The sequence below is a fragment of the Salmo salar genome, chromosome 02, assembly GCF_965601325.2.
Source record: "Salmo salar chromosome 02, fSalSal1, whole genome shotgun sequence".
NCBI classification, from domain to species: Eukaryota; Metazoa; Chordata; class Actinopteri; order Salmoniformes; family Salmonidae; genus Salmo; species Salmo salar.
This window is the reverse complement of record NC_138292.1, coordinates 93,328,344-93,344,159: the sequence shown is the minus strand read 5'-3', so window position 1 is coordinate 93,344,159 and position 15,816 is coordinate 93,328,344. Positions and strand designations below refer to the sequence as shown.

The 15,816-nt window shown below is 43.4% G+C and overlaps 1 long non-coding RNA gene across 1 annotated transcript; it reads left to right on the top strand.

Annotated features, from left to right (window-relative positions):
• Positions 1–356: 356 nt before the first annotated feature.
• LOC145863128 (uncharacterized) lies at positions 357–14,498 on the top strand. Its single transcript, XR_014382453.1, has 2 exons — positions 357–1,024; positions 9,573–14,498. It is a non-coding gene; the product is annotated as an uncharacterized LOC145863128 (long non-coding RNA).
• The last annotated feature ends 1,318 nt before the right edge of the window (positions 14,499–15,816 follow it).

Below are 15,816 nucleotides of genomic sequence, written 5' to 3'. Positions count from 1 at the left end.
TGATCCACTTATGGCCAAGTTTCAGCCTCCGAGCAGAGGTAACCAGGTTTTGGGCTAAAATATCCTGGTAGTGGGTAAAGTTTATTTATTTATTTTATACAGTCATTTTTGCTACTCTTTATCAAGGGTATCAATAACTAGGTGCTTATTTTGATATCTAGTTATTTGACTGAGTCAGAAATACAGATGTGGAGTAGATGTAGAGTTTGTTTTAAATTCCAATAAAAAATCTGTACTAATCAAACAACACTTGTTGCTCTTTATACGTGTTGATATAATATTAATATTTAATGGAGAGAAAAACAACGTTTCCCTAAACTGCTTTATAATATTATAATTCAATGAAGAATAAAAATAGTTGTCCCTCCTCAACTGCGTTTCCTCCCTCCAGACAGCAGATGGCGATATGTGTCTTTCAGGCGATGTTTCTAGTGTGACGTATAATCTAGTGGACGGAACGCTTCTTCAACAACTGCAGCCACCTCCGTAGCTCGCTAGCCAACAAAGTCGGAACAATCAAGCTGTTTGGACAATTTCGTGGTTTAATTGCCACTGTGATTTAAACATAGTACTACATTTTATGTAATATTTACGTTGTAAGTCAGCTAGCGGGCTGGTTAAGTTAGCATTAGCCTAGCTAACATCCCGGACCATGAGTTCACTAAGCTACTCTCCTCCTGCTAAAGAAGCGGAGGTCTGTAGGACGGAGAAAGACACTCTCGTGAAAGAGGAGGAGGAAGAGGAGGCTGTTACAATACAAAAACAAGTAGAGGGTGAAGCTGTTACCGTGAAAGATGAAGAGAAAGACGTTTCAGTGAAAGAAGAGGAAGACGCGTTCAGAGTGAAAGAGGAGGAGGATGTTACTGTGAAAGAAGAGGAGGAAGATGCCGTTTTTGGAGTGGAGGATGAAGTGAAAGAAGATGAAGACGTTTTTGGAATGAAGGATGAAGGGGGGAGATTACTGTCACATTAGAGGAGGACGAAGAAGAGAAGACTGGAGAACTGATTAACACCAGTAAATACAGTGAGTACTATCTAATAAAACAGGGACATTGATCTGATTAACACCAGTAAATACAGTGAGTACTATCTATGTGGCTCAGTTGGTAGAGCATGGTGTTTGCAACACCAAGGTTGTGGGTTCGATTCCCACGGGGGGCCAGTAAAACAAAAAAATGCATGAAATGGATGCATTCACTACTGTAAGTCGCCCTGGATAAGAGCGTCTGCTAAATGACTAAAATGTAAATGTAAAATGTAAAAACAGGGACATTGATCTGATTAACACCAGTAAATACAGTGAGTACTATCTAATAAAACAGGGACATTGATCTGATTAACACCAGTAAATACAGTGAGTACTATCTAATAAAACAGGGACATTGATCTGATTAACACCAGTAAATACAGTGAGTACTATCTAATAAAACAGGGACATTGATCTTTTATTTTATTTTTTTCATCTTTATTTAACCAGGTAGGCAAGTTGAGAACAAGTTCTCATTTACAATTGCGACCTGGCCAAGATAAAGCAAAGCAGTTCGACAACATACAACAACACAGAGTTACACATGGAGTAAAACAAACATACAGTCAATAATACATTAGAAAAATAAGTCTATATACAATGTGAGCAAATGAGGTGAGATAAGGGAGGTAAAGACAAAAAGACAGTGGTGGCAAAATAAATACAATATAGCAAGTAAAACACTGGAATGGTAGATTTGAAGTAGAAGAAAGTGCAAAGTAGAAATAGAAATAATGGGGTGCAAAGGAGCAAAATAAATAAATAAATACAGTAAATTATAGATGGGCTATGTACAGGTGCAGTGATCTGTGAGCTGCTCTGACAGCTGGTGCTTAAAGCTAGTGAGGAAGATAAGTGTTTCCAGTTTCAGAGATTTTTGTAGTTCGTTCCAGTCATTGGCAGCAGAGAACTGGAAGGAGAGGCGGCCGAAGGGGGAATTGGCTTTGGGGGTGACCAGAGATATACCTGCTGGAGCGCGTGCTACAGATGGGTACTGCTATGGTGACCAGCGAGCTGAGATAAGGGGGAACTTTACCTAGCAGTGTCTTGTAGATGACCTGGAGCCAGTGGGTTTGGAGACGAGTATGAAGTGAGGGCCAGCCAACGAGAGCGTACAGGTCGCAGTGGTGGGTAGTATATGGGGCTTTGGTGACAAAATGGATGGCACTGTGATAGACTGCATCCAATTTATTGAGTAAGGTATTGGAGGCTATTTTGTAAATGACATCGCCGAAGACGAGGATCGGTAGGATAGTCAGTTTTATGAGGGTATGTTTGGCAGCATGAGTGAAAGATGCTTTGTTGTGAAATAGGAAGCCAATTCTAGATTTAACTTTGGATTGGAGATGTTTGACAGTCTAACCAGACACCTAGGTATTTGTAGTTGTCCACAAATTCTAAGTCAGAACCGTCCGGAGTAGTGATGCTGGACGGGCGGGCAGGTGCAGGCAGCGATCGGTTGAGGAGCATGCATTTAGTTTTACTTGTATTTAAGAGCAGTTGGTGGCCACGGAAGGAGAGTTGTATGGCATTGAAGCTCGTCTGGAGGGTTGTTAACACAGTGTCCAAAGAAGGGCCAGAAGTTTACAGAATGGTGTCGTCTGCGTAGAGCTGGATCAGAGACTCACCAGCAGCAAGAGCGACATAATTGATGTATACAGAGCAGAGTCGGCCCAAGAATTGAACCCTGTGGCACCCCCATAGAGACTGCCAGAGGCCCGGACAACAGGCCCTCCGATTTGACACACTGAACTCTATCAGAGAAGTAGTTGGTGAACCAGGCGAGGCAATCATTTGAGAAACCAAGGCTATTGAGTCTGCCGATGAGGATGTGGTGATTGACAGAGTCGAAAGCCTTGGCCAGGTCAATGAATACGGCTGCACAGTATTGTTTCTTATCGATGGCGGTTAAGATATTGTTTAGGACCTTGAGCGTGGCTGAGGTGCACTTGCTGTTTGAGGTGAAGAAACATTTGCTTTGAGAACCTCCACAACTCATTAGTGGTGGTGCATTAAGACAATCAGAAATACTATCAGACATCCCCAAATGGGCACATTTATAGGCCTACATTTGCACACAGGCAAGGAAGACTAGTCCTACTTCTGTATCCGTAATTAGGTGTGCGTCCTTACTCAACATTGACAGGAGTGTTTCAAACAAAAGACAATTAATAAATTGACAAAACTGGCACATCTTGCGGGGTCAGGTCTGGGTGGTCTGCCAGGGGCCGTTTCATTTAGTATCCGTTTGGGTCGGCATGGGGAATGATTGTATTGTCCCATAGTATGTTGTACCGAAGTTGACCGACTAAAAGGGAGTGTAACTTTATGACTATTGTTGGATTCTAAACTTTGAACATATTAAAGACATGATAGATCAGACACAGAGTATATAAAGGAGTGAGATCTGTAGAAAGACAGAGTGGCTGTGGAATGTGCTGGGTGGACGGGAGGAGATCACAGGATTGCTTTAGGGGAAGCGGATGGACATCTGTGGATTAGGCGAAGGAGGGGTTGAGGTCAGGAGGTCAGGTCAGATCCCCTGAAGGGAGTAATAAGGGTTTAGTATCCTGTTACCCTCTTCCTGTTGAACCAGAAGATGTAAGGATTGGAGAGAAGGAGTGTCCAAAGTGGGGTGTTTATACTTGTGATGGTGAGAACATGTTTTTGTCTGAATTACAGTTGTAACGACCCTTTGGGAAGAATTAAACTTGGTTAAGCTTCTCTAGTGTCCGCGAGTTATTTACTCTGAATAATTAGAACCTAACACTATAATTACTGTTCCCTGAAGGAGGGAAATGAGGTGCAACACCTGTTTGGCCCCACCCCTTCCTGGGTCGATGAAGAGCGGTATTAAATTTAAGGAATAAATCCGAGCCTCACGCTCATCACCTGTGGAAGGCGGGGCTTCCAGCGAGGCGTGAATGAAAATGCACTCGACCTTTGTATCATTTAGCGGCTCCTTATGTTACGCTGGGAAAACAGTTTGTGGGCACAGAAATACTAAATCATTTCAGAGTTTGCTAAATCCAATGTTGTTTAACTGAGTCATCTTCTAATCCAAGATGGCGTAGCAGTATGACGTGATTGTTGTTGTAAATGTTGTTTTTTGTCTTTTTGTATATATTGCAAAATATTTCAATCTCTTTTTCCATGTTTAAATTAAATATACCTTCCGGCAACCCGCCTCACCCAATGTGATACGGATCTGCTATTTTTAGACCTTATAGCTAGAACCTCCATCAGAACCTAGCCATCAGGAGCTAAGCAGCTAATTAGCAACTAGCTATTTAGTCATTTTTAGCCACTGCTTTACCTTTTTAGCTCAGACACCAGCCGCTTTTTGCCTGGATTATACCTGCCAGTCTGCACAGCGCGTTATCAACCCTGAGCATATTGGACTTTTTTTCTCCACTACATCACCGTATTCCTGCCGTAAGCTCTGGACCATTACACCGGATAATCACAGCTAGCTAGCTGCTACCGAGTGGCCCAGCCTCGAAGCTAGCCTTGAGCCAGGCCCATCTTCCGGCCTGCTCAATGGACCCTATGATCACTCGGCTACACAGCTGATGCCTCCCAGACTCTTCACTAAGACGACTAGAAGCCACTACATCACCGGATTCCTGCCGTAAGCTCTGGACATTTGCACCGGAGTGGCTATAGTGGCTAACGCCCTTGTCCCGAAGCTAGCACCAGTTAGCCTCGAGCCAGGTGCATCTCCCGGCTAGCAAACAAAATAACTCCAGCTACAATACCTCTTTTGCCAATTGGCCTGGACCCTTTGTAAACATGGAGCCCCGCCGATCCATCACGACTGGTCTGCCGACGTAATTCCGTCCGATGTGCCCTCAACTGGCCTTTGCAGGATGTCGGTGACGCCCTTGTCCCGAAGCTAGCACCAGTTAGCCTCGAGCCAGGCGCGGAAGATGCTAGCGTAGTAACGACTACCTAACTGCTTCCCTGTTTCATATATTCCTGTTCACTGGACCCTATGATCACTTGGCTACATAGCTGATGCCTGCTGGATTGTTCATTAATCACGGGTCTCCATTTTGTTTATCTGTCGGCCACAGCCTCGAACTCAGGCCCCGTGTGTAGTTAACTGACCCTCTCTGCCCATTCATCGCCATTTTACCTGTTATTGTCTTAGCTGATTAACTGTTGTTGTCTTACCCGTTGTTGTCTTAGCTAGCTATCCCAATCAACACCTGTGATTGCTTTATGCCTCGCTTTATGTCTCTCAACTGTCAATATGCCTTGTATACTGTTTCTTAGGGTAGTTATCATTGTTTTATTTTACTGCAGAGCCCCTAGTCCCACTCAACATGCCTCAGAGAACTCTTTTGTCCCAACTCCCACACATGCGGTGACCTCACCTAGCATAACTGGTGCCTCCGGAGATGCAACCTCTCTTATCGTCACTCAATGCCTAGGTTTACCTCCACTGTACCCGCACCCTACCATACCCCTGTCTGTACATTATGCCTTGAATCTATCCTACCACGCCCAGAAATCTGCTCCTTTTATTCTCTGTTCCCAACGCACTATTCAACCAATTCTGATAGCCTTTAGCCGTACCCTCATCCTACTCCTCTGTTCCTCGGGTGATGTAGAGGTTAACCTAGGCCCTGTGTGATGTCCTGGCCGTGTCTGAATCCTGGCTTAGGAAGGCAACCAGAAATTCTGAAATTTCCATCCCCAACCACAACATTTTCAGTCAAGATAGAATTGTCAAAAAGAGAGTAGTTGCAATCTACTGCAGAGATGTCCTGCAAAGTTCTGTCATACTTCCCAAGTCAATAGCCAAACAGTTCGAGCTTCTAATTTTAAAAATGAATCTCTCCAGAAATAAGTCTCTCACTGTTGCCGCCTGTTATAGTCCCCCCTCAGCTCCCAGCTGTGCCCTGGACACCATATGTGAATTGATTGCCCCCTATCTATCTTCAGATTTGGTTCTATTAGGTGACCTAACCTGGGATATGCTTAACACCCCGGCCGTCCTACAATCCAAGCTAGATGCCCTCAATCTCACACAAATTATCAAGGAACCCATCAGATACAACCCTAAATCCCTAAACATGGGCACCCTCATAGATATTATCCTGACCAACTTGCCCTCCAAATACACCCCTGCTGTTTTCAATCAGGATCTCAGCGATCGTTGCCTGCATCCGTTATGGGTCCGCGGTCAAACGACCACCCCTCATCACCGTCAAACGCTCCCTAAAACACTTCTGCAAGCAGGCCTTTCTAATCGACCTGGCCCGGGTATCCTAGAAGGATTTTTACCTCATCCAGTCAGTAGAGGATGCCTGGTTGTTCTTTAAAAGTAATTTCCTCAACACCTTAAATAAGCATGCCCCATTCAAAAAATGTAGAACTAAGGACAGATATAGCCCTTGGTTCACTCCAGACCTGACTGCCCTCGACCAGCACAAAAACATCCTATGGCTTACTGCACTAGCATCGAATAGTCCCCGCGATATGCAACTTTTCAGAGAAGTCAGGAACCAATACACACAGTCAGTTAAAAAAGCAAAGGCTAGCTTTTTCAAAGAGAAATTTGCATCCCGTAGCTCTAACTCCAAAAAGTTTTGGGACACTGTAAAGTCCATGGAGACTAAGAGCACCTCATCCCAGCTGCCCACTGCACTGAAGCTAGGAAACACTGTCACCACCGATAACTCCACGATAATTGAGAATTTCAATAAGCATTTCTCTACGGCTGGCCATGCTTTCCTCCTGGCTACCCCAACCCCGGCCAACAGCTCCCCACAGCTACTTCCCTAAGCCTCCCCATCTTCTCCTTCACCCAAATCCAGATAGCTGATGTTCTGGAAGCGTTGCAAAACCTGGACCCGTACAAATCAGCTGGTCTTGACAATCTGGACCCTCTCTTTCTATAATTATCCACCGCCATTGTGGCAACCCCTATTACTAGTCTGTTCAACCTCTTTCGTATCGTCTGAGATTCCTAAAGATTGGAACGCTTCCGTGGTCATCCCCCTCTTCAAAGGAGGTGACACTCTAGACCCAAACTGTTACAGACCTATATCCATCCTGCCCTGCCATTCTAAAGTCTTCGAAAGTCAAGTTAACAAACAGATCACTGATCATTTTGAATCCCACCGTACCTTCTCCACTGTGCAATCCAGTTTCCGAGCTGGTCACGGGTGCACCTCAGCCACGCTCAAGGTACTAAATGATATCATAACCACCATCGATAAGCGACAGTACTGTGCAGCCGTCTTCATCGACCTGGCCAAGGCTTTCGACTCTGTCAATCACCGTATTCTTATCGGCAGACTCATCATCCAAAAAGAACAACCGATCAATCAACAACCGATCGCTGCCTACACCCGCCCGACTAGCATCACTCCTCTGGACGGTTCTGACTTAGAATATGTGGACAGCTACAATACCTAGGTGTCTGGTTAGACTATAAACTCTCCTTCCAGACTAATATTAAAATATTAAGCATCTCCAATCCAAAATTAAATCTAGAACCGGCTTCCTATTTCGCAACAAAGCCTCCTTCACTCACGCTGCCAAACATACCCTCGTAAAACTGACTATCCTACCGATCCTTAACTTCGGCGATGTCATTTACAAAATAGCCTCAAACACTCTACTCAGCAAACTGGATGCAGTCTATCACAGTGCCATCCGTTTTGTCACTAAAGCACCATATACCACCCACCACTGCGACCTGTATGCTCTTGTCGGCTGGCCCTCGCTACATATTTGTCGCCAAACCCACTGGCTCCAGGTCATCTATAAGTCTTTGCTAGGTAAAGCTCCGCCTTAACTCAGCTCACTGGTCACCATAGCAACACCCACCCATAGCACGCGCTCCAGGAGGTATATCTCACTGGTCATCCCCAAAGCCAACACCTCCTTTGGCCGCCTTTCCCTCCAGTTGTCTGCTGCCAATGACTGGAACGAATTGCAAAAATCGCTGAAGTTGGAGACATATCTCCCTCACTAACTTTAAGCATCAGCTATCTGAGCAGCTTACCGATCGCTGCAGCTGTACACAGCCCATCTGTAAATAGCCCATCCAACTGCCTACCTCATCCCCATGTTTTTATTTACTTTTTCTGCTCTTTTGCACACCAGTATTTCTACTTGCACATCATCATCTGCACATCTATCTCTCCAGTGTAAATTTGCTAAATTGTAATTACTTCGCTACTATGGCCTTTTTATTGCCTTACCTCCGTACTCCATTTGCACACACTGTATATAGATTTTTCTATTGTGTTATTGACTGTTCGTTTGTTTATCCAACGTGCAACTGTTGTTTTTGTCGCACTGCTTTGCTTTATCTTGGCCAGGTCACAGTTGTAAATGAGAATTTGTTCTCAACTGGCCTATCTGGTTAAATAAAGGTAAAAAAATATATAGTAACTTTATTGACAACACCCAAATGGATACTGTCATTAATGTGGTTCTTCAATAATTACTCATAATTCTTAATACTGTAGCTGTTTAGTTACAGTCACATGTTCAACTATCATCAGCTGATCCAGGAAATCATTTTCTGACAAACATCACGACATGCAACAACAACCAAAGTGCTTCTTCATTCATTACTCTGGTAAAGACAGTTATGCCGTGCTCCACGTTGGATCCAACATTCCTACTTTGGTCATAATGTGTAGAGAACTGTTCCTTGATGGATAGGCTATTGTACAACACAGAGCTATTTTCCTATATTTGTTAGGTGAAGTTATGGGCCAATTTGGCAAACAAGCAGTGTACAAACCCTCATTGTCAGGCTGATGGAAAAGCCAAAGAGCATTTTACTGGTTGAGGTGTTTTTTAAGTATAAAGCGGTTGACTTGCAACAATAACACAAACATATTAAGCAGGACATTCAAACGAGCCTTAGAATTATAATCCAAAGTAGTGTGAAATGAACTCATAATCAACCTGGAAATGGAGGTTACTCCCCTGAGTTTTCCCCCATTCACATTCAGAATACATTGTGAAAAACTAAAATCTTTGCTCACCATTTTGGCTCCAGGCAGATATACTACATCCATAACTAGTGGTTTCCTCATTACCAGATATACTTCATCCATAACTAGTGGTTTCCTCATTACCAGATATACTACATCCATAACTAGTGGTTTCCTCATTACCAGATATAGTACATCCATAACTATCGGTTTCCTCATTAGTGGGGAGGAGTTTCTACAACAAAATTGCATGTGCATCGCCCTCATGCCGCAATTTTAGCAAACACAGAAAGGGGCCTATATTGGAGACCAAAAGTCGTCTGGCACACTGCTTAGAGTTTCAACAACATGAATAACTTATTTCTAGCCTACAATCATCGATGTTACTACTAATGTGAAAACAAGACAAAATATGTCTATTCTTGCTCATTTTAAGACAAATGTCAAGTAATCATTACATTCATTACAGACGTCAATTGTTGTACAACATCATGGCTACGCTGTTGGCATCACCTTTTACAGTGGATTTCTGCTGTTGTGGGCCTTTAACCATCTGTCTGACTTTGTTGTTCACACAGGAGAGAGACGGGACTATCGTGGATCCTCTGGGGAGCCTCAACAACCTCATGATGCTGACAGGGCAGAGAAGAATCTCTCCACATCAGAACACCTCAAGAAACGCCAGCGGAGAACCACAGGGAAAAGATCACACCGCTGCTTTGACTGTGGGAAGAGATGCACCTCATCAGGCATTATATCACACTGGAGAATTCACACAAGTGATAATTCTCACTACTGCTCTGATTGTGGGAAAATTTTTAAATCTTCATCAGAACTCAAAATACACCTGAGAAATCACACAAAAGAGAAACCTTACTTCTGCTCTGACTGTGGGAAGAGTTTTCCTCTGTCAACCAGCCTGATATCACACCAGAGAACACACACAGGAGAGAAACCTTATAGCTGTGATCAATGTGGGAAGAGTTTTTATAAATCTAGTTATGTTATTATACACCAGAGAACACACACACAAGAGAGAGAACTTACAGTTGTGATCAATGTGGGAGGAGTTTTCCTATTTTAATCGCCCTGATATCACACCAGAGAACACACACAGGAAAGAAACCGTGTAGCTGTGATGAATGTGGGAAGAGTTTTGCTTCATCTGGCGGCCTGACAGCACACCAGAGAACACACACAGGAGAGAAACCTTTTGGCTGTAATCAATGTGGGAAGAGTTTTACTCTGCTAAGCAGCCTGATATACCACCAGAAAACACACACAGTAGAGAAACCTTTTGGCTGTAATCAATGTGGGAAGAGTTTTACTCTGCTAAGCAGCCTGATATACCACCAGAAAACACACACAGTAGAGAAACCTTTTGGTTGTAATCAATGTGGGAAGAGTTTTACTCTGCTAAGCAGCCTGATATACCACCAGAAAACACACACGGTAGAGAAACCTTACAGTGGGGCAAAAAAGTATTTAGTCAGCCACCAATTGTGCAAGTTCTCCCACTTAAAAAGATGAGAGGCCTGTAAGTTTCATCATAGGTACACTTCAACTATGACAGACAAAATGAGAAAAAAAAATCTAGAAAATCACATTGTAGGATTTTTAATTAATTAATTTGCAAATTATGGTGGAAAATAAGTATTTGGTCAATAACAAAAGTTTATCTCAATACTTTGTTATACACCCTTTGTTGGCAATGACACAGGTCAAATGTTTTCTGTAAGTCTTCACAAGGTTTTCACACACTGTTGCTGGTATTTTGGCCCATTCCTTCATGCAGATCTCCTCTAGAGCAGTGATGTTTTGGGGCTGTCGCTGGGCAACACAGACTTTCAACTCCCTCCAAAGATTTTCTATGGGGTTGAGATCTGGAGACTGGCTAGACCACTCCAGGACCTTGAAATGCTTCTTACGAAGCCACTCCTTCGTTGCCCGGGCGGTGTGTTTGGGATCATTGTCATGCTGAAAGACCCAGCCACGTTTCATCTTCAATGCCCTTGCTGATGGAAGGAGGTTTTCACTCAAAATCTCATGATACATGGCCCCATTCATTCTTTCCTTTACACGGATCAGTCGTCCTGGTCCCTTTGCAGAAAAACAGCCCCAAAGCATGATGTTTCCACCCCCATGCTTCACAGTAGGTATGGTGTTCTTTGGATGCAACTCAGCATTCTTTGTCCTCCAAACACGACAAGTTGAGTTTTTACCAAAAAGTTATATTTTGGTTTCATCTGACCATATGACATTCTCCCAATCCTCTTCTGGATCATCCAAATGCTCTCTAGCAAACTTCAGACGGGCCTGGACATGTACTGGCTTAAGCAGGGGGACACGTCTGGCACTGCAGGATTTGAGTCCCTGGCGGCGTAGTGTGTTACTGATGGTAGGCTTTGTTACTTTGGTCCCAGCTCTCTGCAGGTCATTCACTAGGTCCCCCCCGTGTGGTTCTGGGATTTTTGCTCACCATTCTTGTGATCATTTTGACCCCACGGGGTGAGATCTTGCGTGGAGCCCCAGATCGAGGGAGATTATCAGTGGTCTTGTATGTCTTCCATTTCCTAATAATTGCTCCCACAGTTGATTTCTTCAAACCAAGCTGCTTACCTATTGCAGATTCAGTCTTCCCAGCCTGGTGCAGGTCTACAATTTTGTTTCTGGTGTCCTTTGACAGCTCTTTGGTCTTGGCCATAGTGGAGTTTGGAGTGTGACTGTTTGAGGTTGTGGACAGGTGTCTTTTATACTGATAACAAGTTCAAACAGGTGCCATTAATACAGGTAACGAGTGGAGGACAGAGGAGCCTCTTAAAGAATAAGTTACAGGTCTGTGAGAGCCAGAAATCTTGCTTGTTTGTAGGTGACCAAATACTTATTTTCCACCATAATTTGCAAATAAATTCATTAAAAATCCTACAATGTGATTTTCTGGATTTTATTTCTCATTTTGTCTGTCATAGTTGACGTGTACCTATGATGAAAATTACAGGCCTCTCTCATCTTTTTAAGTGGGAGAACTTGCACAATTGGTGGCTGACTAAATACTTTTTTGCCCCACTGTATAGCTGTGCTCAATGTGGGAAGAGTTTTACTTGTTCTAGCATGCTGACTAGACACCAAAGAACACACACAGGAGAGAAAGCTTATAGCTGTAATCAATGTGAGAAGAGATACTCTAGTAAAAGATCTCTGATTAAACATCAGAAAATACATGGAGTTATTTCATGATATCAATGAAATAATGTCACAATGTAATAATGTCACAATGTAGAATGTTTTAACATTGTAGTAGGAGTATTTAAATGATGTCACAATGTAGAAGCCTAAACGTTTGTCCCCTGTTCTATTGATTTCCGCATGATATGGATATTAGCCTCAGGGGGAAAATCCAGGCTCTGAATTGAACGAGTACTATATATGAGATTTAACAAAAAGTGAGTAACAAAAAAAGAGTTCTGTTACACTTACCATGTTGGTGACCCACTTGAATCAAAATGCAACACTTCAAAATGTAGCTAGCTGTTTTCTACAAGTTGTCCTCTAACCAGGGATTTACACATTATTCCCAGATTCCGTGTGGTTTTTGAGCTGTTAGTTTTAACAGGACGTGCAATCTCATCTCCCTCTCTCACAATTGATCTCATCGTGATATCGATGAGTGATGACAAATAAGTGTTGCATTCCTTTGTTTAGCGATCCCTAAATGTAAATGCATCATTCCAAAATATAGCTGACTGTCTTCTGCAGGTTGTCCTCTAACCAGTGAGGTAAAATATATCTCCCATTTCCATGTTTTTTTTATTTGTGTTAGTTTCAACAACAGTACAACCTGATTTCCCCCCTGACGATATCAGTGATTTATTGCTACTTGTCAAAAAAATACAAGTAATATGATTATTGTGGCAGATGTTTGTGTATATAGCACATTATTTGTTTAGTTTTTCAATATATCACAAACTGTTTCTGCGTATTTGTTATTGAAAACTGTGTTTTGACATTGGGGCTATCCCATCTAGCAAAATGTCTTTGAAAAGAAGCCTATGCCCGATGTCCTATATTCGTTCGGTTGTAGTTAAATTACTTGAAAACAACTTAATTTCAACGTACTTCCAAGTAGCCTAGTGGTTACAGCGTTGAGCCAGTAACCAAAAAGTTGCTGGATCGAATCCCCGAGCTGACAAGGTAAAAATATGTTGAACCCACTGTTCCTAGGCCGTCATAGTCGATAAGAATTTGTTCTTAACTGACTTGCCTAGTTAAATAAAGGTTAAATGAAAAGTGGACGAGAGTTCTAGAAGCTAGTGATTTTTTGGATTCTATAAAGAATAAAATGAAAAAAATAATACGATTGTATATTATTATTTAGTAATACGTGTTTTTTTCTTGTTTTTAATTGTTGACAGCCAGTAGACACCATGTTTATATTGGTGAAGGTGAAGCATTGTAGTTGGTTATAATGTGAAATGGAAGTTGTTTTCTGTTGGTGGTGAGCAAACTTGTCCAACAAAAATATAGGATATATTTGTTGTCTTAAGGGGGAAGGTGTTACAGGCTTTGGTTTTTCCATTTATGTTTTGAGGTTGAACTTTAGCTCGTTAGCGCGTCTAGCTCGTTAGCGCGTCTAGCTCGTTAGCACGTCTAGCTCGTTAGCGCGTAGGACGCACTGATTGGTGTCACCTCGTTAGTCAGTATGTGTTACACCTGTGCTGGCTTGTCCATCTCGTTAGTGGGAAGGTGTTTCACCTGAGCTGGTCCAGGTTCTATTTAAGAGTGTCTGGCCCAGTGCTCCAGTTGTCTTGATACGTGTGGAGAGTCAACACCTTTAGTTGCTCCACCTTTTTGGTTTGCTTCCTGTCTTTAAGTTTGGTGTGTGTTTTTCTTTTGTTTGTCTCTTCTTGGGCAGATTTAGTGGGTCTCATGGTGGGTGTCTTTTATGTCCCAGTTGTTGTTACTAGTCAACTTTCAGTGGACACTGAGAGAGCAAAACTGCAACATTGTTATAATACTTTTATTGCATCAAATGGTGGTTTTATGCAACAGAATAGAGGGTTCTTTGAACTATTGTGTCTGTGTGTTCTACTGAGGATGGGCCTCTGGGAGAAAACACTGACAGGAGATTTACAATGTCTTTTGGGTGATAAAACCTAAAGAGACCACATTCCAGAACATGAGTTAATGTTTCTGTTCTATATGGTACCAGGGAGAGATGACCCCAGGGCCAGACCCTGGTCTCGACACAAAGAGTACTGTTTTTACAGCAGATACTGTCTGCTGAGAATTATAAGTATCTTTCATACAAATCTTAACCTTGTGACCCGTTCTATACATCTGTTGTTCATCATGTAGGTTAAAAGGGCTATAAAAGACCTTTGTACTTTTGTCCCGTGGGTCCACCCGCCATCATTATCGTAGGGCACTCAATTGATTCACTTTATATGTGTACGTTATATTGACGTGCTCCCTTATAAGTGAATAAAGATTTAGTTTAAGAATAACTCTGACTTGTGTGATAAGTTTGTCTCCTCAATTGATATTAAAGATATGAACCACCACATTTGGCGATGGGGATGTGAATCTTCACTTGGCTCCTGACGACCTGGGTAAAGGACCTGACTCCTGACGACCTGGGTAAATGACCTGATGACCTGGGTAAATGACCTGGCTCCTGATGACCTGGGTAAATGACCTGATGACCTAGGTAAATGACCTGGCTCCTGATGACCTGGGTAAATGACCTGACTCCTGATGACCTGGGTAACTGACCTGACTCCTGACAACCTGGGTAAATGACCTGACGACCTGGGTAAATGACCTGGCTCCTGATGACCTGGGTAAATGACCTGGCTCCTGACAACCTGGGTAAATGACCTGACGACCTGGGTAAATGACCTGGCTCCTGATGACCTGGGTAAATGACCTGGCTCCTGATGACCTGGGTAAATGACCTGACGACCTGGGTAAATGACCTGACTCCTGACGACCTGGGTCAATGACCTGACGACCTGGGTCAATGACCTGATGACCTGGGTCAATGACCTGACGACCTGGGTAAATGACCTGATGACCTGGGTCAATGACCTGACTCCTGACGACCTGGGTAAATGACCTGACTCCTGACGACCTGGGTAAATGACCTGACTCCTGACGACCTGGGTAAATGACCTGACTCCTGACGACCTGGGTAAATGACCTGACTCCTGACGACCTGGGTCAATGACCTGACGACCTGGGTAAATGACCTGATGACCTGGGTCAATGACCTGACTCCTGACGACCTGGGTAAATGACCTGACTCCTGACGACCTGGGTAAATGACCTGACTCCTGACGACCTGGGTAAATGACCTGACTCCTGACGACCTGGGTAAATGACCTGACTCCTGACGACCTGGGTCAATGACCTGACGACCTGGGTAAATGACCTGATGACCTGGGTCAATGACCTGGCTCCTGACGACCTGGGTAAATGACCTGACTCCTGACGACCTGGGTAAATGACCTTGTAGGCTCTGAGTGTGTGTTCCTGTGTGGAGGTGTAAACAGGGCCCAGTCAGTAGGCTCTGAGTGTGCATTCCTGTGTGGAGGTGTAAACAGGGCCCAGTCAGTAGGCTCTGAGTGTGCATTCCTGTGTGGAGGTGTAAACAGGGCCCAGTCAGTAGGCTCTGAGTGTGTATTCCTGTGTGGAGGTGTAAACAGGGCCCAGTCAGTAGGCTCTGAGTGTGCATTCCTGTGTGGAGGTGTAAACAGGGCCCAGTCAGCTATCTCTGTAAACTGGATGAAAACTAGAATCTGTGTTTACTAGTTAAGACTATTT